General features: G+C 47.1%; 1 long non-coding RNA gene across 1 annotated transcript; it reads right to left on the bottom strand.

The window, feature by feature from the left end:
* Window positions 1–12941: 12941 nt before the first annotated feature.
* Window positions 12942–25572, bottom strand: LOC130454542 (uncharacterized). The gene is made up of 3 exons (XR_008912156.1): window positions 25444–25572; window positions 15365–15713; window positions 12942–14119 (listed from the first exon to the last, which is right to left on the bottom strand). It is a non-coding gene; the product is annotated as an uncharacterized LOC130454542 (long non-coding RNA).
* Between the last annotated feature and the right edge of the window lie 68 nt (window positions 25573–25640).

The raw sequence follows: 25640 nt of genomic DNA, 5'->3' as shown, positions 1-25640 counted from the left end.
TGAGGCATCCCCTATCCCTAATCCATCTCTCTGCAACTTCTTCCAGTTCTCTGACCCAAATCCCCCCTCAGAGGCCAAGCAGAGCACGTCTAGCTCTTCACATGAGAATCTTCCGATACTTTCAGCCAGAGAACTTACCTCCCCCTCCAGCCTTCTCTTCTCCAGGCTAATTTAGCCCCACTTCCTCCCCCTGGTCCCTGCCTAGAGCGATAGCTGCTCACCATTGGATATTCTCCATTCTATCAACGAGCCTCCTAATATTTCCCGCTATTCCTCACTCCCTGAAAGGACTTCCGTTTGCTTGTAGACTTTGGGTTTTCGTTCATGTTTGCCAACATCATTTCCCACAACAGCATGAAAACTCCTTGAGGCCAGGAACCACTTCATTTTCCTCCGTATCCCCAGGGCTAGCACCGAGTCTGGCATGCTTGCAAATAAATGGATGATGATGACACCCACTTCCTTTCCTTTCAGGGGAGCCATATCTCATCTCTGATTTATGGTGAGGGATCAGTCAGTTCACTCAGACCTCACTCGGCCCCTGAGGTTCTCTGAGGTTCCATCCCTACTCCAAGACAACTCACCAGCACAAGTTCTCTACCATCATCAACTTGTACCACTCATCATTCACCAAACACACTCTGGGTCAAGCAAGTCAACAAATATTTATTAAGCCCTTACCCAAGTGTAAGCTTCTAGTGGGCAGGCACTGGCTCATGTATATCTTTGTACCCAAACATGAGGCCTTACATATAGGTGGTGCTTAGGCAGCAATTTTAATTTGTTTGGGGACAGCCAGGTTGCTCTGTGGATTGAGAGCAGGCCTAAAGATGGGAGGTCTTGGGTTCAAATCTGGCCTCAGATAGTTCCGAGATGTGTGACCCTGGGCAAGTCCTCATTGCCTTCATTTAAAGAAAAAAGGATGTTATATATTATTGATCCCCAAATTACAAGTGAGGAAATAGATTCAAAGAAAGACAGTAGAGTTAGATTATTCCACTGTGGAGAACCAAAAGTGCCTAACTTGGGCCAAAAGACTCTCTAGTTCAAACCCTCATTTTGCTATTTGCTATTTAGGTGATGTTGAGCTTTAATTTCCTCATTTGTACCATGAAATTCGGGCTAGCTCTTCTCTGAAGTCCCTTCCAGAAAACAGGACCAGACCATCTTGTTTTGTACAGGAGAGATAGGTTCCAAGGGGATTGTTTGTGACTCAAGCAAGGAGTGACTCCTAGAGGCGCCCATTCTCCACTTGGCAGGGTGAGTCTCATATTCCCAGCATGATGGTCACTAGGCAAACTTATGGCACTATGGCATTATTAGACAAAATTAAGAGATTTTGGGCAGCCCCAGGGTTATCTACATATGCATAAGAGTATGCCAGGCATGTGATCTTTGCAGGCAATACAACCAATGTAATTTTAAAAGCAAAGCATTAGGGGGTAGACCTTTAGCTTTCACACCTTTTGAATGCTTGCAGAAAGATTACATCAACATGCCTAGTGACAAAGGACATAAGCATGCCCTAGTGATCATGGACAGATTAACCCAGTGGACAAAAGCATACCCAGCCAAGAAGAATAACACAACCTTTGTAGTCAGGATACTCTTGAACGAGATCATCCCCAGATATGGCATTCCAGACAGCATAGATTCTGATAGAGGGACTCACTTTACAACCAAGATCCTGCAAGAAGTCTATCAGTATCTGGGAATAAAGGGAAATCTACATGCAATTTACCATACGGGCAGTTCAGGACAGGTGGAAAGAATGAATAGAGAAAGTGGGAAAACTATGTGCACAAACACATCTCAAGTAGACAGAAGTCCTACCACTTGTACTATTCCACCTAAGGACAAAGCCCAGGGGAGATCTGCACATATCCCCATATGAATTACTGTTTGGACAGCCTCTCTGGCATGGAAGGACCACAAAACCATCTTACATTTCCATGCTGGGAGGAGAATGCCAGTTACACACTTATCTGACAAATGTGCAGGACAGGCTGAAAGAACTACACAATCTAGGCTTAATGGTGCAAAGGGTACTATTAGACTTTGCACTGCACAACATCAACCCCGGAGACATGGTGTATGTGAAAAATTTTACAAGAAGCACAATAATGGATCCAAAATGGAACAGACCACTCCAAATTGCATTCACAACACCTACCTCAATCAAAATAATAGGGAAAAGAACCGTGGTACCATGCTTCACATGTCAAACATTATGTTGCCCCAATTGGCCCAGAGGAAATTAGATCATAAAATGCCCAGACCATACACAAGAGGTACAGACCCAGAAAGAAATTGACAGGAGTGAGGAAACAAAAGCTATGTATAGCCCCGAACAAAGTGATGCTGAAATATGAATGACGACGGAAGAAAGGTTGATTATAATCCAAGAAGCAGAAAAATCCATCAATCTCCCTCTATATCTATCTAACTCTCCATCCCTCACTCTCACACACTTCCTAGGACAAGGAAAATATTACATACATTCAAAAAAAATCCTGAAACAAACAAGAAAAACTCTACACACAAAGTCTTACCCACATTCATACAATCTTGACCACTCCTACTTACATTCATAAAATATCAACCAATCTTACAAACACTCATACAATAGCAACAAATCTTATAGCATGTATGTTCCTGTGCTAGGAGAGAGAAGGCCACAATCAAGGTGAGATGACAGAGAAATATGTTTCCTGGACAGACAAAGACATCAGGACCAGAAAAATCCTCCAGGACCATCTGAGACTTTAAATGGACAAAAGGAACACAGAAAAGAACTGTAACCTATGAACTACATAGGAAAAAGGAACTTCAAGGAACATCTCATATAAGATGAAGCACCATACATATTAACTTCATATTAAGGACATGCATGCAACACACATAAACCCAGAATAAAAAGAAGATAGAAATATCAGTCAGCATGAGAAGAGGATCCATCTACAGGAAGTAAGTATGTACATGCCACAAAACATATATATAGGACATAACCACAAAACACTGATTTAGGGGCCTTGTCGTAGATAAGCAAGATCCATAATAATGAAAAATGTATTTACTTATAAATAAAATTCTTGCAAGATTCAAACAGGTAGAAAAGAACTGAAAAAACAACTTTTCTGTCTGGTTGATTCCAAAGCAGAACTCGTGTATAGATATAATATGTATATATGTATGTATCATATGTAATGATTATTCAGTAAACATATATACACATAATGTAAATTTTAGAGCACTAACATAAGGTAGGAATCAACTAACAATCTTAACATAACTTAAATCAGGGAAAGAGAATAGTCAGGGCTGAAAAGGGAAGTTCAAAGCTTAGAGAGCCAGTGAAAGGGAAAGAATAGGACTAGTATAATATAGGACACTTAAATAATATCTTAAATTTTAAAGAATTATAATAGCTAATGATGTTAAGAAAGCATAAGATGATATAAGGAGTTATAACAATATTACCATACCTATAGATTATTAAGATATTTTACTAGATAGTTAAATTAACATTGTTGCATATTGTTTGAGGACATTGTTAGTCCAAAACCAAGTTATTTAATTATATCGACCTTTGCAACAAAACACACCTACGCTGAATCTTTTACCAGAAACCCTATCTTTGCGTAGTTTTAGTTAGCCAATTTAAGCTAAGTTAAGAGTAAGATATAGTTAAGTGTGGAAAGATTTTTTTTTTTATTTTGGGAGTGGGATGTAGGATATTGAGTATAGAAAGATAGAAATTTAACATTAAGAAACCAAGGTAAGTAACTTATTCAAAGTTGGTGCAATTGTCAGGGTGACAAATCTGCAGAAGAGGAAAAGGGGGAATCTGTAAGAGAGAAGTTACAAAAGGAAAGAAAAATCATATCCAGCAATGCAAAGGAACAGCCCAAGTGGGGGAAGGGCAAGGAAAACTCAAGATTCCAGGAAGGAATAGAGGAGCTGAGTGAATTCAAAATTGCCAGCTTACTTCTGGTCAGCTTTATCCTCAAGTGGATGGTCTGAGAGGAGGACCTCTGAGACGAAGGATCCCTCTGGACACTAACTACCTTCCAGTGACCCCCTAAATGTCACTGGTTCAAGCTGAAGACAAAAGTAGACTGGGACTTTATAGGACTTTATTGTCTACTGAGAAGATGTCTCTTTCCCCAAATTGTCCTGAACTTCAACCCATAGCCAGATTAGCTTAGGAGGAAGGATAAACCCAACCTCTGACCAAAAGGAGGGTCAGGCAGACAGCCTGAACCCCTCAGAATTTGTGGGGGAGGTCAGTTGCTAATCTGTATGGATTCCTATCTCCCACTTTCCTCACCCAACACCCTCACTCTCCCTGCCCTGTGTGTTCTCAAGAATTAAGTATTACCATTTAGATCAGGTTGACTTGCTCGCTGATATCAAAGAAGGAGACTAGAGATTTGGGAAGAATCATACCATTCCCCAAAAGGGAGAACTATTTCAAGACCAGGGCTGAGGAGTGAACTAAATCTCAAAGGGAAAGGTGGTAGTTGGGATATTGGGAGGATCCAGAAGCAGGAAATTTACCTGCCCCTCAGCAACAGCTAAGATCAAGAAGGGAGGCAGTGAGTCATTTCTCTAAGACTTTCTCCTCCAGTCCTTAACCTCCACCTCTCTGAGGAGACATATTCTGTCCCTCTGGAAGACAAATTGTGCTATCTTCCCCAAGGGGAAAAGAGGGAAGGATCAATCTCTTCCCTCTCTCCATTTCTTCAGTTCTCTCACCCTCTCTCTCCACTTCCCCAGTGTCTTTGTGTGTGACCTCCTTCTGGTCATATATTACAAAGGGTTACTGATAAACTGGAAAGTATCTGGAGGAGGGCAGCCAGGGAGCACCTAAGTATTCCTGGCACTTAATTCAGCCTTGGTCAGAAGTAGATTCATGAATATCCAGGGAGTCTGATCGTGCATTCCTTAGCATGCAAGGAAGAGTCAAGCCCAAATTATCCTGACTTGGATATAATAATATATCCCTCATTATACTGACAAGGAGAACTTTGTGCAAAAAAAAATAGCATTAAAAGGGGAAGCTAGGTGGCATAGTGCCAGGCTAGAAATGGAAGGTCCTGGGTTCAAATCTGGCCTCAGACACTTCCTAACTGTGTGACCCTGGGCAAGTCACTTAGCCACCATTGCCTAATCCTTACTGCTCTTCTGCCTTGGAACCAATTCCAAGGCAAAAGATAAGGTTTGTTTTTTTTTAATATATAGCATTAAAAAGATCAACTCAGGAAGTCTACTAGGGGTAGAGAAGGAGAGTAATTGGGAAATATAAACAGAGGAGAGGTAGGAAGAGAAGAGAAAGAAGCGGAGGGAGAAGGAAGGAGAGAGAGTATGAGAGAGGAGAAAAGGAGGGCAGGGACAGACTGGAAGCTCCTGGAGGCCAGGGACTGTTACATTTTCTCTTTTTATACCCAGCACATAGTACAATTCCCAGAATATAGTATGGACACACCTCAGAGATACTGTGGGTTGGATTCCAGTGCATCACAATGAATGGAAGCACATGAATTTTTTGGTTTCCCAGTGCATAGAAAAGTTAAGTTTACATGACACCGTAGACTATTAAGTGTGCAAAAGTGTTCTGTCTAAAAAAGCAATGTATATCCCCTAATTCAAAAATATTTTCTTGCTAAAAATGCTAACCACCATCTGAGCCTTCAAAGAAAGAGTCATCATGTGTTGATGAACAGAAGGTCTTGCCTCCATGTTGATGGCTTCTGGTTGATGGGACGGTGGGTGCTGAAGGTTGGGGTGACTGCAACAAGAGCTGAAAATAAGACAACAAGGAAATTTGCTGCAGTGATTGACTCTTCCTTCCAGGAAAGATTTCTCTGTGGGATTTGATGCTGCTTGATAGCATTTTAGCCACAATAGAACTTGCTTCAAAAATGGAGTCAATCCTCTCAAACCCTGCTGCTGCTGCTTTATCAACTAAGTTTATGTAATATTCTTCAATATTGTTGTGCCTCAGGGAAATAGGGAGGCCCACAGAGAGGAGAGAGACGGGAGAACAGGTTGGTGGAATAGTCAAAACCTAATGTTTCTGAAGTTCGCTGTCTTATAGGGGGTGATTTGGGGTGCTCCCAAGCAATGACAAGAATAACACCAAATATTGCTGATCCCAGATCGCCATCACAGACATAATAATCATGAAAAATGGGAAATGTTGAGAGAATTACCAAAATGTGACCCAGAGAAATGTTGTGAGCACATGCTGGAAAAATGGTGTGGGGCTAGAGGTAGCTAGATGGCTCCATAGATAGAGAGCCAGGCTTAGAGAGAGGAGGTCCTAGGTTCACATCTGGCTTCAGACACTTCCTAGGTAGGTGACCCTGGGCAAGTCACCTAACCCCTATTGCCTAGTCCTTACTGCTCTTCTGCCTTTGAACTGATACTCAGTATCAATTCTACTGCAAAACGTAAGGGTGTGCTATGGTTTGGGGGTTTCTTACTGATGTCAAGGCGGATGGGTAGTTCAATGGATAATGGGCCTGGACTTGGGAGGACTTGAGTTCAAATCCAGCCTCAGACACTTCTTAGCATGACCTGAGCAAGTCACCCAGCCCTGTTTGCTCAGTCCTTGCTCTTCTGTCTTAGAGTTATTACTAAGAAAATAGGGTTTAAAAAATGGCTCCAAAAGACTTACTTCAAGCAAAGTTGTCACATACCTTTAATCTGTTGGAAGGGACATAACTAACTGCAAAGTGCAATAAAATAATTCATGCCTGACTCAGATACTTCTCATCTGTGTGATTCTGGACCAATCACTTTGCCTCTGTCTGCCTCTGTTTCCTCAGCTGTAAAATGGGGGTAATAATAGCATCTACCTCCCAGAGTAGTTGTAGAGATCAAATGAGATAATACCTATAAAATATTTTATAAACATTCATACTAGCTATTATTATTACTAATAATGTTCACAAATAGCTATTGATTTAGAGAAAAAAGGAGAGGGTCAGAAAAGCAAATAAGGAGAGCCTGAGAGGCAGAGAAAGGGGAAGGGAAGAAAGAAGGAAAAGAGGGAGAAAGTAGAAGTGCCATGAGGGCAGAATGGTTTTCCTTTTTCTTTGTATCCTCTTAGCACCCTTCCTAGATACAGAGCAAGCACTTAATTGCTGTTTGTTGATTGATTAGACTGGGTGGGAAGAAGGGAGGAGGAGAAGGACAGAAGAGAAAGGAGGGAGAGATAGGAGAGATTAAGAACAAGGGAGTTTAAGTGGACTACAACATGGCGCTGCTTAAGTTCTCTGTGGTTCAGGCAATTCTGGATATTAAATAATAGCTCCAGGCATGTCATGGTCTGCCTATGGCCATCCTCCTTGGATGCTCTCAGTGAAGTCACTTTGGGGAGTCTGCGCTGCAGTTGGGCCCAAGTGGGCTTTCATCCACCATCATGGTCTCTCCTGCTCTTTGGAACTTACATTTTCCAGTCTTTAGAGATGTCGGGGCTCGATGATTCATAGTCATAGATCAGGGAGAAAACAGCATGAGAAACAAAACAGTTCTCCCTGTCTTGTTCCATGCAACCTCTGTATAAGGCAACAGAATGTGCCAGGGGAAATCTACTGGATTTGACAGGGAGATCGGGTTCAAAATCCAAGTGTGGATAGAGTAGGGAGTGGACTGGGCCAACAAATGTGACATCTCTGGCCTTCAATTTCGGGCCCTACAGAAGGATGGGGTTGGCTAGATGATCTCTGAGGCCCTTCTAGCACCAAGTCTATGATCCCAGGATGATTTGGCCATCTGGGGGGTTTCTCAAGACAAGGGGTTGTATTTGACCCCTGTTAGAAACTTTTGTTCATATGACGCATGTCAGAATTGAGAGGGCTCTTAAAATAGGGAATATCAGAGCTGGGAGAGACCTTAGAACAGTGTCAGAGACAGGAGGGGTCTTGGAAAAGGGCATGTCAGCTGGGAAGGAGCTTAGAACATGGAATGTCAGAGCTGAAGGGATCTTAAGACAAGATGTTAGGGTTGGGAGGAAGCTGAGAGTGTGGAATACTGGAGTTGGAGGAGTCTTAGAATAGGGAGTGTTAAGAGCTGGTGGGGAGCCTAAAACAAGGAATGTCAGCTATGAAAGAGCTTAGAACATGGCATGTCAGAACTGAAAGGGTCTTGGAACAGAAAATGTCAGAGCTGGAAGAAAGATGAGGACATGGAGTGTTAGAGCTCCAAGAACTTTAGAAGAGAGAATATCAGAGCTAGGAGGGGCCTCAGAACGGCAAACAACAAAGTTGAGGTTAACCTTGAAACAAACATTTAGAAAAGTAACAGATTTAGAACTTAAAATGTCAGAGCCAAAATGTTCCTCCAACCTCATCTGGTTTAACTCTCTCATTGTAAAGATGGGGAAACTCAGACCTTGAGAAGGGATGTGATTTGCCCAAGGCAGCTCCATAGCAAGGGCAGAACTTGGTCCCAGCTCTCAGACCCCCAGCACAGGGCTCTCAACACCAGGCCAAGGTCCCCTTCAGGGTTTAGCCATCAGGCTTTGGAAGAGTTGTCTTCTCCCATCATCTATGGCTGGGGTGAGGCAGAATTCTCTCCTGCATGACCGGATGCTTCCTAGAGCAAAACCTCACGTCTAGACCAGACGTGTTCCTGGGTTGCTTGAAAGCACCCACCCCAGAGGAGGAGGAGGAGGAGGAGGAGGAGGAGTTGGACATTTGGGGAAGCCTTTGCAGAAGACCTACTCTGGCAGTTCTAGGCCATGAATCAGGAAGATGACTCAAAGAACAAGTCACTGTCACTGCAAGGATGCTGGGGGAAAGGGGGTTGAGGGAGAGCATGAAGCCTGAGTCAGAGCGTAGGGTACAGAGAATGTCAGTGCAGAGAGGGATCTTAGAACAATGAAGGTAAAAGATCTGCTCTAAAATGTCAGAATTAAGAGGGACTTTAGAACCTGGAAAGTCTGAGCTAGGAGGGAACCTAGCTGAAAAGGCCAGAGCTGGGAAGGGGCAGAGAATGTCAGAGTCTGAAGGGGTCTTAAGACAGAGCTGGGATAGGACTTGGAACTCAGGATATCAGAGGTAAAAGGAATAATGACTTGCCCAAGATCACCTAGCCAGTCAGTGGCAGACCCAGGATTCAAATTCATTTCTTTTTTTCTTTCTTTTTTTTTTAAATCCTTACTTTCCATCTTGGAATCAATACTGTGTATTGGCTCCAAGGCAGAAGAGTGGTAAGGGCTAGGCAATGGGGGTCAAGTGACTTGCCCAGGGTCATACAGCTGGGAAGTGTCTGAGGCCAGATTTGAACCTAGGACCTCCCATCTCCAGGCCTGACTCTCCATCCACTGAGCCACCCAGCTGCCCCCTCAAATTCATTTCTGACTCTCAGCTTTGGCTCTCTTTCCCTGATGACACAGCTAAGATTAGCAATGCAGCTTTCTTTTTTTTGACAGGTGGGACCAGGCATTGTCAGAACCCTGGAGATCATCAGGCTGCCCTTGAAGGACTGTCCTCATCTCTCTCTGGTCTACTACTCTAACCCTCTATTGCATATGAATTCTCTTCCCACACTCTATACTCCAGCTAACCTAGGGGACACCCAGTTGGGATTCTTCTAGCTCCCCACTCCCCATACACACATGATCCATCCCCAGATCTGCTCTTGCCTCATTGCTGCCCTCTGAATCCTTCTCTTCTTTCCTTATTCAGCTCTGATCTAGGGCCTCCTCCATGAAGTCTCAGGCCCTGTCCCTTTGCTAGTGCTCCCTTCCCTCCACCAATAACCTCAGTTTACTGTCAAAGAAGTGTACAATATATCAAACACTGGGAATCTGAAGAGAAAAGAAATATTTCTATTTACTTTTTTGTGTATATGTCACATCCCCCTTATAGAATATAAGCTCCTTACAGACAGGAACAGTTTCATTTTTTTCCTTTGCATCTCCAGTAGGACAGAGTGGATAGGAAACCTGCTGTGAGGTCAAGAAGAGGAGTCCAAGTCCTCCTCTGCCTTGGGCTATGTGACTCTAGACAAATCCAATCACCCTTCAGAGCCCTGGGCAGCTCTGTAATGCTATAAATTGTAGAGGAAGTGCTGGTCTGCCTTGACAAAGAGAGCTTCTTTATGGGAAATTCCCTACATCACTGGCATCAAAGGCCTAGACACCAAAAAGTCTCAGGTCGTGACTCAATGCCTTGCCTGATATTTTGGTGGGCAATTCCACAATAATGAATTGAAGGGGAGACTACAGTCATTGTGGGCCTAAAGGAAGGATCCCAGAACTTGGAGATGATCTTCTTAGCTCTGTGAAACCCAGGAAAATGGATCACACTCTATCATCTTTCTCTTAGCCCCTGTCTTGGCCCCCTCCTCTGCCCTTTGCTTATCCTTCATGGCATTGCAGTTCCTTTTGTCCCCTCCCCCCATTTTGCTGTAATCACCAGAAGAGCAGGATCTTTGTCATTCTCTTGGCATAATTAATGCAGATCACAAGGTTCTATGTATAGCAGTCACTTAGAAGGTAAGGGGGAAAATATATTGCATCAAGCATAGAGCATTTGTACTGACCACACTCCTCTCTCACCACTCTCTTCTTTTTAAAGAGAGGGACAGAAAGTAAAGAGAGAAAAAAAGCATAAGAGAATAAGATGGACAGAAATACACATATAAATTATTTAAAAGTGTGAATGGGCTAAACTCAATCATAAAATGGAAGAGGTAGCAAAATGAATTAGTAAGCAGAATCCAATGATATGTTATATGCAAAAATGCAAGTAGAGATTCACATAGATTTCAAAAAGTGAAATCAATCAATTATATTGTATTTTAACTGAACACATAGAAAGCACAGAATAAAATATCTGGTCACCAAAACACAGAATCTCCAGGCTGGAAGATCAGGCATTGTCTTCCCTATTAAAATATGAACTCCTTGAGGACAGAGGCTGTTTTGATTTCTTTTTGTGTCCCCTGCACTTATGTGTTTAATAAATGTTTTATTAGAAAGCCATATAGTCCAACCTATATATGAACATAAATCCCTTTTTATGACATCCCCACCTGGGGATCCTCATTTTTCAGAAAGGTTTCTAATAATCTGGAAGGTATCCAGAGTTTTTCAACCAATGAAATCATACCATGGAAACATCAGTTGAAGGAACTGAGGATGTTTCACCTGAAGAGAAGATTTTAGGGGGACATGAAAGCTGTCTTCAAGAATCTGAATGACTGCCAATTAGGAAATGGAGTAGGCTTGTAGTGCTTGGACCCAGAGGACAGAGATAAGAGCAATGCAGGAATTGGCAGAAAGGCAGACTTAAAGGAAAATTTCCAAACAGAGAGCACTGTCCAAAAGTGGAATGGATTACCCACAGGAAATAGGGGATTCCTTCTTCTTGGAAGTCTTCAAAGAGAAGATGATCATATATTAGTGATGCTGTACAAGGGATTCCCATTCAGTTACAGGTTGGATTAGATGGCAGTCACCAAGTCTGAGATTCCAGAATTCTGTGGCCACTGAACCTTGGGGAGTTCACTACCTCAGCTATTAAACTGAATTGACATATTCTCTTTGCAGGCTAAGAATTTCTCTCTACCCTTAAATTCAAAGGCTCAAAATGCCAGCTTTGTGTCCTGAAGTGCTCAGATCACACTGTAACAACAATCCCCCACCCTTTCCACAGCCCTGACCCATGGGTCTCTTGAAGCCTCCAACCTGGGGAATCTCCAGTCTTGTACTTGTCAGGAAATGAAGGAGACTTGTACATGCCAAGAAATCAAAATGGCCTGTTATTCTCTACTCTAATGCCTAGGGCCAGATGGAGTGATTTTGGAAGGGTGCAAAGAGGGCCCAACCATCCCCAGGCCAGCCCACAGAGCAGAGTCCACAGGTTTAGCCCTTGGGCCTTACTCTCCACCACCATCATCCCACCCAAATTTCCCTCTTCAAAAAATGTAACAAATGTATTATTTGCCCCTGATATTTGTCCTAGCCCCAAGCCCCAGGAAGTTTTCAAGACCTGAAAATTTTTATATTGAGTGTAGCCTTGAAACTAAATGAGGTTACAGACTCAGAAAGATAGAGAGAAACAGAGATCACCATGAGGGATGATAGAAACAATGAGAAATGGAGAGTAACAGAGAAAGGAAAGAAGCACAGGCCTGCAGATAAGTGGAAAGGAAAGGAGATAAATTCTAAAGGAGACAGACAGATGGAGGTAGAAAAAGAGAATGAAATCATGCCATGGAAACATCAGTTGAAGGAATTGAAGATGTTTCACCTGAAGAGAAGATTTAGGTGGAGAAAGACAGATGGAGGTGGAAAAAGAGAAGTAGACATGGAGAGAGATAGGAAGTGCTAGAGACAGAAGGTGAGGTAGGATAGGAGACAAAGATGGAGATAGAAGGATGATCGACAAAAGTTGAAAGAGATAAGAAAGAAATGGAAATATACAAAGATGAAGAGATAAAAATAGACAATGAGATGGAAAAGGAGGGAAATAGGTAGAAATAGACAGATGGAAAAACAATAGGGAGAAAGAAAAGAAGACAAAAGGAAGACAGCGGTAAAGAGAGAAGACCAAAGTCCAGGGAGATTGATGGGAAGGGAGAATTTTTAGACAGAGATGGGTCAAAAGTGAGAAATGGAGACAGATAAATCTGGAGAGAAACTGATTAAAGATGAGGATGCCTCTGGTTCTTGGCCATGGCCCAGTCCCTGTGGCTTCCAGGCACCTGATCAAAGAAACATTGTCCCTTGATATCAACTCCAGACCTACATATGTCCCGCTGATGCTCCTTGCTAGCATCTGGCTTCCCTAGGGGAGAATCGAGGGAAAATACTGTTTGCCAGACTTCCTCTTGGACTCTGCTCCATCTTCTTTCCTCCTCAACTCTGCTACCCTCCAACCTATGTCATCCTAATTTCTCTGCTGGTCATCCTGGCTTCTGCCTTCTCTCTCTCTCTCTCTCTCTCTCTCTCTCTCTCTCTCTCTCTCTCTCTCTCTCTCTCTCTCTCTCTCTCTCTCCCCCCAACTTTAGGAACCCAGATGGGGACTAATTCAGAATCTCCAGAGATCCCAGGCACTGCTCAGGACCCAGAAATCTAAAAGCTCTTCCCACCGCTACAATAGGGGGATGCTCCTGAAGGAGGAAAGTTCTCTATGATCAAAAAGTCTGCCCCCAAGACTGCCACCGGAAATTCAAAGACTCACAACTGGAAGGGTTGTAAGAGTCATCCCACCCAAGGACTTCAAATACCCACTGCATCAGGCTGCTGTCAGGGTCCCCAGTTATATTTCACTGCTCTGAGTTCTGAGGAATTAGTCACTGGGCAAACAAGTCTATATGAAAAGAAACAAATACGTGGTTAACGTGTACAAGAGTAAAGGGCTACAAACTACAGACTAAGGAAGAATTATGGTTTGAGACAATGATTTAGTCTAACATTCCTTAATTTAATAACCCTCCCCACCCTGATATCCCATGTTCTAAGAGCCCTCCTAGCCCTGATAGTCACTGTTCCAAAGACCCTCCCAATCCTGACATTCTGGGGGTTTTTATTGTTGTTTTTACACTTCAATGATTGTTTTATTGAACTTTTAATAGAAAACAGGACTTTATTTGCCAGGGAGAATGATGCATGCCATGGTCCTTCTGCTGGAGCCAGCACATGGCTTCCTCTTTGCCAGGTCTGAGACTGGTCCTGATGCAGCCTGTCTCCCACTTCTTCTCCCCAGTGATGAACCCAGACCTACCCAGGCCCACACAGAAGTCCAAGCTATAGGTGCCAATGCTTGACTCATGTTTAATCCCTAGACTGATGCTTTTGGATCCCAGAACCAGAACCGCAGGTGTCTTTTTCCCTAACTCATTCTCACAGCTTCAGTCCCTTCTCCAGAGTCTCTTCGGCTTCGACCTCACAGACTGTCCAGTGAACTGCAACCTTCTGAGCTTCTCGTTTCTCCTGACAGTAGAGTGAGCTTTGACCTACAAGCTGCCCCGCCACCAAGGCTGCCTGGGTCAGCTGGACCCCACTCTCCCCAACACAGGTGTTGAAGCAAAGTTTTCAGATACTCAGTGCCAGCAGGAGGTTTTCCTTTTCACCTTGATCTTGTGACTTGAGGGAGAACTGGAAGAAAGGGCATTTCCTGTTCTAAGGCCCCTCCCAGCTCTGCCATTCCCAATTCTAAGGACTCTTCCAGACCAATATTTCTGAAGACACTGCTATCAATATGAAAATCCCATGCAGCAGAATGGCACTTTGGAAAGATCAATGAAATCTGTGTCAGGGGACCTGAGTTCATACCTATTAAATGTGCTCTATCTCCTCCTCTCCCCCTAGACACAAGCTCCGTGGGGGTGGGTATTGTGTATTTCCAGTGCCAAAACCAATCATTCATATATAATAAGCACTTAACCTAGAAGTTTTCCAGTTGGGTACAACCCTTTCTGACCCCATTTGGGGTTTTTTTTTTGGCAAAGATACAGAATTGGTTTGACATTTCCTTCTCCAACTCATTTTAGAGATAAAGAAACTGAGTCAAATAGGATAAAGTGACTCACACAGATCACACATCTTGTACATGTCAAACTACTCTAATATCTTTGCCAAGAAAATCCCAAATGGGGTCACAAAGATGATACCAAACAGCATGGTCGGTACCAAAGGTCAATCAAGTAATCACCAGATCACTGTATCATGTAATAATTGTATCAACAGAATCAGGAAATCAAGAGAATCAGAAATTCCAATTAAGAGAACTTTTTAAATCATTAAATCCTGAAATCAACAGAATCTGAAAATTATTAAGTCAACAGAATTTTAAAATCATAAATCATAGAATCAATAGAATTGCACAATCAACAGAATCAGAAAATCATGGAATCAGAAAATCAGCATTTTAAAGCTAAACATTCATCCTTGATGTCCCATTAGCATCTCAAACTCAAGACATGCCAAATCAAGCTCATCTCTTTCCTCCTAGCTCTCCTCCCCAGTTTCTCTTTTTCTATAGAGGGTGGCTCAGTCTTTCTCAGTCTCCCAGAGGCTTAACCTTGGAATCCTCTCTTGGACATCCCACCATCAACTCAAACTCAACCTCTCTCAAATGGAGCCCTTCATAGACCACTTCCCTAGCCCTCTCTATGTCTCTTAATGGCACAACCAACCTCCCACATTCCCAGACTCTAAACCTTGGAGTCATCTCTGATTCTCCCACCAATCTTCCACCCTGCTCCAGAACCTCACTCTTTCCCACACCCCTTATAGCTTCCTCGCATTGCCTCTTGGTTCTGTGCTGCTGCAGCCCAGGACAGCTTCTCATTCCAGAACCCAGAACAAGAAGACAAGAGCCAGGAGGCCAAGAGCTCCTACCTGTTTAGAGGAAGCCCAGGGTGGGTTGGTGGATCAATGCCCAAGAGGAAATGATCCTCAAAGGATATGGATTACACACCATCTTGATGCACCAGTTTCGAGGGCTGGTGGTTTGCCGGAGACAAAAAAAGACCACAGGGGCCAGGTCTGGGTGTGGGATGTCAGGGTCAGTGCTGGCACCAGGCTCCTGGGCAGGTGAGGATGGTGGTGTCCGTGGTTGGGGCTGCTGCTCTGTGACTCCAGATTCTGAGGCAAGATCTGGGGCTGAAGGAACAGGGGCCAGGGTGCTGGGATTCCAGGCGGTGGCAGGCAGAACACACTCCGCCATGTCAGCACTGAGCAGGAAGACCTAGAAGAGACCCAGAAAGGGAAACATTAGCAAGACATTGCGTGCCCTACAGTAGCCCCTTCAGACCAAGAAATGGACCCCTCAGATGAGCCAGGTCAAATTTTTCAGCCAGCTGATTGGCCAAACCCCTCACTTAGAATTCAAGAACCACAGAATGTGAGCACTAGGAGAGCCCTTAGAACAGGGAATGTCAGAGCTGGGAGGGGACTTAGAACAGGGAATGTCAGAGCTGGGAGGGAGCTTAGAACAGAGAATGTCAGAACTAGGAGGACCCTTAGAACAGGGAATGTCAGGGCTGGGAGGGGACTTAGAACAGGGAATGTCAGAGCTGGGAGAGATCTTAGAACCCAGAATGTCAGAGCTGGGAGGGAGCTTAGAACAGAAGATATCAGAATTGGGAATATTCTTAGAACAGGGAATGTCAGAACTAGGAGGACCCTTAGAACAGGGAATGTCAGAGCTGGGAGAGATCTTAGAACCCAGAATGTCAGAGCTGAGAGGGAGCTTAGAACAGAAGATATCAGAATTGCGAATACTCTTAGAACAGGGAATGTCAGAACTAGGAGGACCCTTAGAACAGGGAATGTCAGAGCTGGGAGGGAGCTTAGAACAGGGAATGTCAGAACTAGGAGGACCCTTAGAACAGGGAATGTCAGAGCTGGGAGGGAGCTTAGAACAGGGAATGTCAGAACTAGGAGGACCCTTAGAACAGGGAATGTCAGATCTGGGAGGGGGCTTAGAACTGGGAATGTCAGAGCTGGGAGGGGACTTAGAACAGGGAAATGTAAGATGGGGATTGATCTTAGGTCATAAAAATAATGGAGTTGGGAGGAACTTAAGATCATGGGCTACTGGAATACAGAACATCAGCCCTGTTCTAGAGCTTAGAATTCAGCCTGGCAGACCTAAAGGCCAGGCAGCCAGGTTCTTCAGGCCCTCATCCCCCATCCCTCCAAGGTCCCACTTCTTGCCCGCTTCCCCACTGTCAGTGGGTCCCCTCTACTATCATTGTAGGAGCCCATGGTTTGAAGGAGCCGATCTTAGGGGAAAGACACACTGGGCAGGTGGGGCAGGGAAGGCCAGTGGGCCTCAGCTTTCCTCCATTCCCATAAGTCCTGCGTCCCAACCTATGGCAGAACAAGGTTGAGCAGCCTGGGTCCCTCCTGCTCAGAGGTCTCCCGCCCCACCCGCCGCTGCCTAGGCTGACTGTACCCCGATCAGGACCCTGGACACCGTCCTGTCGCACGGCCCACAGACCTCCACGTTCTGCAGATAAGAAGTCTGAAGCCTGGAGGAGGATGGTTGGCCAGGGTCCCGGTGGGAGGCAGAGCGTGTTCCTAGTCCTGACCGGGGCTTTCGCCACCCCACTGCACACACAGCTCCAAATCTTCTGTCTGCCTGCCCGGGTGCCCTATGAACAGAAGTGCTGCTTGGGGCCAGAGAGACGTGGGCCCTCTGCTCTGCTGGCCAAGGCCAGGAAGCCCCAGGCCCGGCTGATCCTCAGCTCTCTAAGCCTCTCCTCACAGCCGGGCAAGGAACCTTGCCCCCATTTCAGAGACACGAACACCGAGGCTCAGGGAGGGAGACTGGCGTGCCATCCCACAGCCTATCCATGGCAAAGCAGGGAAGGACATGGGGAGGAGCTCTGGGTCTGCCAGACCCCCTGGGGTAAGTCCCTTTGCTTTGGGGGGCCTATAAGAGGAGGACATTAATAGATGGCCAACAAGGTCCTCTCGGCTCTAGGTCAATGACGCCATGAGCCCATCCTCACGATGGCAGGAGACGTGGGCATGGTGCTGGCACCTCAGGCCCTGCCTCTTTGCCACCCAGATCCCCCAGCCTGCTTCAGCATTAATCGAAGAAAGAATGAGAACTAACAAGAACAAGCGCCCACTGGGTGTCAGGCACCAGAAGAGGCAGCCTGAGGGCCAGGAAGACCTGAGTTCAAATCCCATCTCTAACAGGTCCTGGCTGTGTGATCCTGGGCAAGTCACTTATCCTCTTCATGCTCTTGGCAACTCCCGGAGAACATATGTCCCTTGTAGAAGAGGAGCTGAGCTAGGCTGGCACGGGGAGTTTCCCCACTGGGAATTGCCTATACCAAGGCTTATCCTCATGTGCCTGGCACTGTGCTGATTACTGGGCTAGGATAGAGTATGGAAGGGACAGGGGAGACCCCCACAGGCAGATGGAAATGAGCACACCCTTGAGAAACTTCTGTTCATTAGGGAATTAATAATGGTGGTAAGAATAATAGGCAGCAGTTCCGTAGGCTAGCACGGTTTGTAGAACACTATATACGGCTTCTCATTTGATCCTCCCGACCCTAGGATGGAGGGGCTATTAGGATGCCCATTTTTCAGATGAAGAAACTGAAATGGCTGGCCCAGGGGGTCACATAGCCAAGTATCAGAGACAAAATTTGAACTCAGGTTCATTGTTCTCTATTCATTAGTCAGTTCTAGTTATCTAAACCGTTATCTTCTGTCTTAGAACCAATACTATGTACTGGCTCCAAGGCAGGAAGAGTGGTCAGGGCAAGGCCATGGGGGTTCAGTGACTTGCCCAGGGTCACACAGCTGGGAAGTGGCTGAGGCCAGATTTGAACCCAGGACCTTCCCTCTCTAGGCCTGGCTCTCAATCCACTGAGTCACCGAATTAGCCAATTCTAAATCAAGAAAATGACCAGAGTCAAGAAGTCCCAAGTTCAAATCTGAATTCAGACCCTTTCCTATCTGTGTGACCCTGGGCAAGTCACTTCACCCTATTTGCCTCAAATTCCTCATCTGTCAAATGGTCCGGAGAAGGAAAGGACAAACCACTGCAGTATCTTTGCCCAAAAAACCTCAGCTGGGGTCACAAAGAGTCAGACATGACTGAGAAACAACTGAACTAACCAACCAAGAAAAGACAGAAGAAAGACTGCACACCTGCTCCTCCCACTCTCACCCCTGTAAACACACACACAGGCACACATCACACACACACTCACGTGCACACATGTGTGCACATGCACACACTCACACATATGCACACATGCTTGTGTGCATGCACACATGCACACACTCACACATGTGTGCACACTCACACATGTACACACTCATGTGCACATATGCACACGTGTGTGCACACTCGCACTCATGCACGTGTGCACATGTGCACACACTTGTGTACACACATGCACACACATGTACACACACGCACACACTCACACACACGTACTCCTCCAGGACCGTGGGGCAGTGCGGTCCTACTCTGGCCTCCTGGGCCTGCCCCCCTGCTTTGGCAGGGTCCCTGCAGCTCCCTGATCCCGTCACCCTTCTCTCCGGCTAGTGTCAGCCTGCCCCGCAGGCACGCAGCTGCTTCTGGTCAGAGCAAAGGAGGGAGAAGGAAGAGAAGGCCCCTTCCCGGAGTCCCTGCGGCTGCCCTGTGAGCCCTCCGAGCAGGGCGACAGGAGGGAAGCCTGAGAAGGGTCAGCCGGCCAGAGGGGCCTGGCTGGGCCCCAGTGCGCAGGCTCACGGCCCTCCGTTGTCCTCCTCTGGGCCTCTGTTTTGTGTCTCTGGAGGGGCGGATGGGGATTCACCTGTGCACACCCAGGACTTGGGTGTAGCTCTGGCCGCCCATGTGCAGACCTGGCGCCTCCTCCATCGCCCCTGCCCCCAAGGCTGCCTCTCCTGCTGGCATCCTCCAAGGTGGACAGGGACACGCGAAGGGCCAGTGTCGGGGAGCGAGCCCTAGCTGGGCCGCCCAGGGTTCAGGGAGGAAGTCACAGGAGCTTAGAGGCACCTCAGAGGAAGTGCAGTCCAAACCCTCTGTTTTATAGAGGAGGAAACACATGACCTAGAGAGGGACTTGGCCAAGGTCACACAGAAAACTTGTCCCACGTCACCCAGATCCCAGCTCAAATCCCGGCTCTACCAGATCAGCATCCCTCCAGGGAGGTGCTACTTGGAGGTGAGGGCCTGGCTCCATGCCTGTGCTGAGCTGAATCCTCCAACAGGGGTGTCCGGGCCGGGAGGGAGCTTAGAACAAGGAATGTCAGGGCTGGGAGAGAGCTTAGAACAGGAAATGTCAGGGCTGGGAGGGAGCTTAGAACAGAAGATATCAGAATTGGGAATACTCTTAGAACAGGGAATGTCAGAACTAGGAGGACCCTTAGAACAGGGAATGTCAGGGCTGGGAGGGAGCTTAGAACAGGGAATGTCAGAGTTGGGAGGGAGCTTAGAACAGGGAATGTCAGAGTTGGGAGGGAGCTTAGAACAGGGAATGTCAGAGCTGGGGGGGAGCTTAGAACAGGGAATGTCAGAGTTGGGAGGGAGCTTAGAACAGGGAATGTCAGAGTTGGGAGGGAGCTTAGAACAGGGAATGTCAGAGCTGGGGGGGGCTTAGAACAGGGAATGTCAGAGCTGGGAGGGGCCTTAGAACAGGGAGTGACAGAGCTGGGAGGGGGCTTAGAACAGAGAATGTCAGAGCTGGGAGGGAGCTTAGAACAGGGAATGTCAGAGTTGGGAGGGAGCTTAGAACAGAGAATGTCAGAGCTGGGAGGGAGCTTAGAACAGGGAATGTCAGAGTTGGGAGGGAGCTTAGAACAGAGAATGTCAGAGCTGGGAGGGAGCTTAGAACAGAGAATGTCAGAGCTGGGAGGGAGCTTAGAACAGGGAATGTCAGAGTTGGGAGGGAGCTTAGAACAGGGAATGTCAGAGTTGGGAGAGAGCTTAGAACAGGGAATGTCAGGGCTGGAAGGGAGCTTAGAACAGGGAATGTCAGAGCTGGGAGGGAGCTTAAAACAGGGAATGTCAGAGCTGAGAAGGACCTCAGAGAGTATCTGGTCCAAACCCCCAATTCTATGGATGCAAAGTGTCTAGTGAAGCCAGAGCCACTCTATTCCAAGAGAATTCATTCTGCCATTGGTAGGTCTAAGCTAAGGCCAGGCCCAGTCACCAAATGTAACAGGGAGGACATTAGGAATTACCATCTTGGGGCATCGGCTATCAATCACCTCCTATTTACTTGAAGAGTAGGCCCATTGGTCCTAAGTGCCAGAACCATTGGATCCTCGAATCTCTCAGTCAGAAGGGAGTCCTGAGGCTGTCTAGTCCAACCCTTTATTTTACAGAGGAGGAAACCAAGGCATGGGGAATGGAAGGGACTCAGGAGCTTAAGTCATTGGGTCCAATCTTCTCCTTTTACAGGGAGGGAAACTGAGACCAACGGGGGGAAGTGACTGGCCCAAGATCCCTCAGGCATGGGATAATCAGGTCCTCCAATCCCAATGCAGAGATCTCTCCTCTCTAGCATGTAGCACCAAATCTTCAACTTAATCTCGGAGAACACCAGGCCTCAGAAAAGGGAAAGGACTGGCCTAAGATCACACCGATAGTGAGCTAAACAGCTGGGCCTCGAGCCCGTGTCCTAACTCCCAGTCTATAGCTCATTCCACAAGACAAGGAAAATGCATTCTATAAAGGGCTTTGCACATTTGAAAAGTTATAGATAATTCCTCCAAGCCATCCTCTAATGGAGTCCCGTCTCCAGGTCCCTCCTCACCCATTCAACCAGAAACATCGTAAGAGTGTTAATGAGCAAAAGTTAACAGCTGCTATAACTGCTAATCTTGCACCGGGCAGGGAAGCTGAGGGGGGTGAGGAGTCCAGGAACCCAGCAGGGCAAGAGCAGGCTCTTGGGCATTGGGGAGTCCCAGCCCCCTCCCTCCCTCTGGCAGGAGAAAAGATGGCAAGCGCCTCATCATGGAGCCAATCGCCAAACCCTAGAACGGGCACCTGGGGCCGACCCATCCCACGCCCAGGGGAAAGGAGCAAAGGGGAGCCTATGTTGGCCTGTCGTTCACAGGCATTGGGAGCCGCCATAAGCCAAGAAGCAGGGGGCCGTCTCTTGACCGGCGTCAGGGCCACCCTCACCTTGGGCCCCCTTCAGTTTCTGCCAAGACCAGACAGCGCCTACGTGGGACCCATGAAACCAAAGTCCACCCTAGGAAACATGGCGGGGGGAGCCAGGGAAGGCCAGAACAGGACTGAAAAGTCAAGTGGGAAGCAAGTCTCCAGCTGGGCTAATGATACCAGGTGGCTATAAGGAGGGGAAACGATATAGGTGTCCCAAAGGGGGTTCAGACTTGTCCAACCATTGTGGAAAGGAGGCAGGACCTCACTTCCTAGCCAAAGACCCCGAAGATGTCCAGGGAGGAAGAGGAAAAAAAGAAAGAAGAAAGGCATCCCTGGGCAGGTTCAGCCCTCTTCCAGACAGCCTGTCCCCTTTGAGGGGAGAGGGGTACCCCGGGAAGTTCATTACCTCCCCCATCATGGGGAACTGGGCCTCCTCCCAGGGTCCCCTTCTCCCCCTCAAAGGGCCACCCACTGGGACCCCAGAGTCCCACAGACCTGGAAAGCAGACTCATGACACCAGATCCAAGGGTCCTCCCCACCCTGTCCACAGCCAGACTGGCTCCCTGTCTTACCTTCAATCGACAGACAGACAGACAGACAGATAGACAGACAGACACACACACACACACACACACACACACACACACACACACACAGGAAGGGGCCAGTGCTAGATGGAGAGAGGGTGAGTGTGTCTGCGTGTTCTGGGCTGTGTACCGCATCTGAATGCAGTTTCTGTGCCTGGCCTAGGTGGCCCTGGAACAAAGGCCAGGATTGGCAGGGAAGGAGAAGACGAGGCTAGGAAGAGCTCTAGGGGAAAGAGACGGGGAAGGATCTTGGGAAAGGAGAGGGGCGTGTAGGGGGTTCCAATCAGAGGAGAGGAGCCCCAGGAAGCAAAAGAGGCCTCTAGGAAGAGGAGATGGAGCTAAGGGAAGGGGAAGGAATCAGATGCTTTGAGCATGGTTTGGCTAAATGAAGATGTCTTCATCCACTCATTCATTCAAGGCAGGGGAAGGGACCCCAGGACAAGATACCAGATGAGGTGGAAAGAACATTGGTTCTAGAGCCTGAAAATCTGCGTTCAAATCCTACTCGTATCATCTACAATCCAAGTGTCCTTGGACAAATCTTTTCCCTTCTGTCAGCTTTGGTTTCCTCCTCTGTGGAAAGGAAGTTGGCCTTCCAGGGCGGTCCAACTAGCTTTAATTCTGTCAACCTACAAGTAGGATCAAAAATGGAGCTCCATAAAGGACTTCAGAGGCCATGAGGGTGACCTTCTCTCTTTGCTGATAAGGCTCCGAGAAATAATAGGACTTGGGGGGGTCACTAGCTAATGAGGGACTGAGAAAAGATTTGAACACGACTCCCCAAATCCAGGACTCTGTTTAGGGAGTTGTGTGCAGGGGGAGGAAGGCAGTCAGGTCAGGGGAAGAACTTGGGAGAAGCCAAAGGTGGGGGGGAAACATACTCCACATGGGTAAGGGGGTTCCTGAGCAGACAAGAGGGTCCTTGGGGGCCCTGCATCCTTTGGAAGTCAGGATTCCCAATCCCACGTCTCCAGAGCCCAAGGTCACAAGGAGGAAGCCCCATAGGTCAGACCTCCTTTCCTGTACCTGTCCTCTAGGCAGTCAATCAACTCCTCTATGTATCAGGCACTGTGCTAAGTTCTGGAGCTTCAAAGAAGGACACAAAAGTTCTTGCTTTCAGGAGTGGAATGCCAAGAGCAGTGTACAAACAAGATAGAGACAGATAAATTGGGGGAGTCTCAGAGGGAAGATTCAGGAGGACCGGCAAAGGCTCCTTGTAGAGGGTGGGACTAGAGGAGACTTGAAGAAACTCAGAGGAGCAGAGAAGGAGAAAGAAAGTTTCAGAACCCCCTCCTGCTCTCCAGTCAGCATCCCTGGGGGCCACTGGACTGCCAGGGATGCTACAGGGAGCTGGGAGAGGACCATGAAATAGGCCTGCAGGAGGAGACAGGACCATGCAAGAGATGCACCAAGCCCTCCCCATCCCCAAGGCTCCACTCCCCTCTCCTCCTCCCTAGGCCCAGCCCCCCTCTCATCCTTAGATTAGGGAGGGAGAAGGATACATAAACGTCACAAAGGGAGACATAGACTCGAATCCCATATAATTAGCCCAGTTGGAAAACTGCTTTCCACTTCAGTCATGGTCCAGCCTTTCCACCATAATGTTTCCTGTGGGGATAGAGCTGATAAAGGGAGGGGAGGTGTAACAAGAAGTATAGACATTGGGGTACAGTGGGAAGAGTGCTAGCGCTGAAGGCAGAAGACCTAGGTTCAAATCCTGCCCCATACCTTCCTAGATGTGTGACCCTGGGCAAGCCTCAGTTTCCTCATCTGTAAAATGAGGGTGTTGAACTAAATGGCTTCTAAGACTTCTTCTGGCTAGAAATCTTTGAACCTATGAGACCTACAGACTTCCAGACAGTAAATTCATGGAGGCCAGGGACCCTGTCTTATCTTAACTACTTCCTTCAGCTATAAGCTTGGGGTTCTGCATTATTCAAGAGATGCTTTAGTCAGTGTTTGCAGTAGCAGAGAGTGAAGCCTTCTAGGAAGTCTGCCCTTCCCATGAACCAACCCAAGGAGCCTTCTCCAGATCTGATTCTGGAAGGATGCTGGGATCATTCAGAGTTTGAGAAGGCAAAGTTGTGTCTCTGTTTCTGCATTCCTACTTGTCCATGCGTGTCTACAGTGGGCCATGCCTTCCCTGCCTCCCTCAAGCCTCAAATTCTGCCTCTAGTCTCTTCCTCATTCACCAGGTCACAAGGATGTATCTTTGATCTAAGATACAGTGGAATTTTTTTGAACACCTTTCAGTCCAAAGGCACCAACCACCTCCTCCATCAAGATTCCTCCTGAGACACCGGCCAGCTGAGGAAGTGGAGGTGGGAGAGGACTAGAGGCTTTCACCAACACACACACACACACACACACACACACACACACACACACGGTTTTTCTGATTTTTACAAAAGGGAAAGTTTTTAAAGCAATGAGACTCCATTAGATTTATGCCGAGAGATTCAGGGTTCAGGGAGTGTGTTTAGTGATCTAATTAGAAGGAGAATGCGGGAGGCAGGATTAAGTCAAAGAAACATCCTGGATGTAGACATTCAGAGGGGAGCACCTGGAGAAAAAAATAAGAAGGGAGACAGCTTTTCTGAGTTGGAAGCCAGCCCCTCTCTGATCCCTTGGTCTCATCTCTAGGACAACAACAACCGCCACAATTACTCTAAATTTAGTGAGAGGATCTGAATGCCAAACCCAGCTATTTCCTGGGTGACCTTGTATGAATCCCTCAAATTCTCTGAGCCTCAGTTTACTCCTCTTTAAGGATGCAGAACCACGATTCTATGTGTGACCTTGGGTAAGAGACTTTCCCATCGTGGGTCTCAGTTTCCTCAGCTGTAAAATGAGAAGGTTGGAAGAGAGAACCTTTGAGGTGCCTTCCAGTCCTCGGTATAGAATGCTCTTGTCTGAAGCAGAACAGTGTATTGTAGAGAGCTCCTCTGCAGACACAGCCACACACACATAGACACCCCTAAAAATGTAGCCCTCTCGCCTGAGAGTCCCCTTCAACGTCTCATCCTTAATCCCCTCAGGAGCACTGAGGGCAAGAACGGTGTCCTCCCTGCCTGCCCACCACTCCTCTGCCTGCTCCCACCCCCAAAACTCCCTGGGAGCTGTGGAAGGAGTGTGGGGGCGGGGGGGTTGGGGGGGGAGAAGGGGGAGAAGGCAGGGGGCAGCCAGCTTTCTCTTAACCCACTGACCCGGCCCTCAGCTCTCCCAGTCAGGGTAAGAGCTCACCCCACAGGTCCCATGTCAGCAGCTCATTTCGCCCAGAAAAAGAGATTTCCACACGGCCATCCTCCCCCCGGCACCCCTCCAGCACCCCCCAGCACCAAACAGCGGGCGAGGACACACGCACACGACAGCGGATGCTGTGAACAGACAATTAAGACCCAATCATCATAAACAGTGATTATGTAACGAGACCCAGAGAC

This window comes from Monodelphis domestica, chromosome 5 (genome assembly GCF_027887165.1).
Source record: "Monodelphis domestica isolate mMonDom1 chromosome 5, mMonDom1.pri, whole genome shotgun sequence".
In the NCBI taxonomy this organism is placed as follows: Eukaryota; Metazoa; Chordata; class Mammalia; order Didelphimorphia; family Didelphidae; genus Monodelphis; species Monodelphis domestica.
This window is presented reverse-complemented; position numbering and strand designations above follow the sequence as displayed.